This window comes from Boleophthalmus pectinirostris, unplaced genomic scaffold (genome assembly GCF_026225935.1).
Source record: "Boleophthalmus pectinirostris isolate CB_2022bp ecotype Guang Dong unplaced genomic scaffold, ASM2622593v1 HiC_scaffold_18, whole genome shotgun sequence".
NCBI classification, from domain to species: domain Eukaryota; kingdom Metazoa; phylum Chordata; class Actinopteri; order Gobiiformes; family Gobiidae; genus Boleophthalmus; species Boleophthalmus pectinirostris.
In genome coordinates this window covers 44,936,024-44,938,473 of record NW_026571133.1, presented here as the reverse complement: position 1 = coordinate 44,938,473, position 2,450 = coordinate 44,936,024, and positions in this window count along the sequence as shown.

Below are 2,450 nucleotides of genomic sequence, written 5' to 3'. Positions count from 1 at the left end.
GCAAACCACCCCAGTGCACATTACAGGTCCCTGCTTGATGGAGCCAACAGGACAATGTCTGCAAACAGCAGAGATGAGATCCTGTGGTCCTCAAACCAGACCCCCTCTGGTTTGAGGACCAGAGGTCAACCAGGAACATGAGGTCAGACACATAGAAACAGCCTTCAGGACACCAGGCCCAGCAGAGACAGCCATCACATGTGAAGACATGTTTAAAGGCCCGGCTCACACACATGGAGTCATCAGTCTGTTGTTGTCTGGTTTATTTGACACATATCAACACATTTTTGGTTCAAACTTCAGTTCTGGTTGTTTGTTTATTCACACCTCAGGCTCCTGTAAGAACCAGCCTTCTGATGCTGCCAGTTGTAATTACACATGACTTACCGTGGTCGTAGTCAACCTCCTGGCCTCCTGGCATTACACTTCACTTCCTGTTGAGGAAAGCCTTTGTCCAGTCCATCTCTGTTTGCATTTATGTGATTACATTTCACTTAAATGTGTCTGCTGTATTATCGCTGTCACAGGCCAAAGATTTAAGATGTGATCATGTTTTGTGACACTTTATTTTGTTTCCAATCCCATTTACATTATAACCAATAACTTTGATTCCCCATTGGTAGTTGTTTTCCATTCTACTAGCGCAGAGCTGCAAGAGAAAGGAGTGTGGAGGAGACACACACACAGAAGAGAAGAGACAAAGGGAGGCAAACAAAGCCAAAACAGCAGAGACAAAAACAAACGACACGAGAAAGAACATCTGACCTCCTCCTTCTGTCCAACAACCAATGAGAACATATTTGAAGTCAACTGTGTCCCAAGAACATTTATATTAATTGTATTAGGTCCATTCTTTAAATGGATAAATAAACTGTTTTTCATGAAATGAAACTGTCCAGGTTTAAAAGACGAGTAAAACAACACCATCCTACAGGAGAAATACAGTAACTGTTTTTGTTTTCATTAATAAAATATTTTTTTGTTCTTTACAGATTGATTGTTGAGATTGGGAGTGAAAGGATGTATCTGAACTTGTCACTTCTGTTCTGAGTTCTTCTCTAATGAGCTCCTGTCTCCTCCTCCAGACTGAGCAGCTGTAACCTGTCAGAGAGAAGCTGTGAAGCTCTGTCCTCAGTCCTCAGCTCCCAGTCCTCTAGTCTGAGAGTCCTGGACCTCAGTCTCAACGACTTGAAGGACTCAGGGCTGAAGATGTTGTGTGTTGGACTGAAGAGTCGTCACTGTAAACTGGAACAGCTCAGGTCAGAGGGGTTCATATTCTTCACTATTATTACATAACCTGTTGGTATTTGCATTGGAAAATCCCATTTGATAAAGTCACATAAAGATATGGGACTTGTTGTTTGTCTCATTTGGGTTGAATGTTTCTAATGAATGGACTGATTCCAATAATCTGTGTCCTCAGACTGTCAGGTTGTCTGGTCTCAGAGGAAGGCTGTGCTTTCTCTGGCCTCAGCTCTGAGGTCCAACCCCTCCCATCTGATAGAACTGGACCTCAGCTACAACCATCCAGGAGACACAGGAGTAAAGCTCCTGTGTGCTCTACAGGAGGACCCCCACTGCACACTGGACACTCTCAGGTATGGACCTGTGCTCACACTGTAGCTCCTGTGAAGCAGGAATTGTAGCGTAAACACTAGTGTGTCATAAAGAATCAGTCCATTTGAACAGATTAAACGTAAAGCCTTAATGAGCCACAGTAATGAAACATGTGTGTTCTCCTTCAGACTGGAGCCTGCAGGTTTTCATTGGTTAACAGTTTGCCCATGGAAGAGTGAGTATCAAATAAATGCAAATGCTGTTATGCTTTTTTGTTTTCAGCATTTAATACATTAAGAACACATGAAGAGTTTAGTGTCCAGTTTTATAGTTTTATTATCAGCAATAGTCCAACTCTACATCCAGGACTAAATCCAGAGCAGTTCTTGAAGCAGATCCTGAAGAGTCCAGTCTGGAGCTGTGGAACTGCACTCATGTTTCAGCTCAAACATGTACAACACTGATCTTCATTCTTCTTCTGGAGACAGTGGATTTAAACCAGTCCCCTGTTCTCCTCTGAGCTGTGCCTCTGCTGTCAGTCCTCCTCATCACCAGAACAAATGCAGATCTCACACAAACACTGGCAAAAGGACAGCAGCTGTGAACAAGCTCCTGCAACGCAGAGCCACATGTCTCAGCCCCTGTGTGCACCAAACCCCATCACAACTACTGCTGCTGGAGCAACGGAGGAGCACCAAACCCCATCAGAACTACTGCTGCTGGAGCAAAGGAGGAGCACAAACCCCATCACAACACTGCTGCTGGAGCAAAGGAGGAGCACCAAACCCCATCACAACTACTGCTGCTAGCAACGGAGGAGCACCAAACCCCATCAGCACTGCTGCTGGAGCAAGGAGGAGCACCAAACCCATCAGAACTACTGCTGCTGGAGC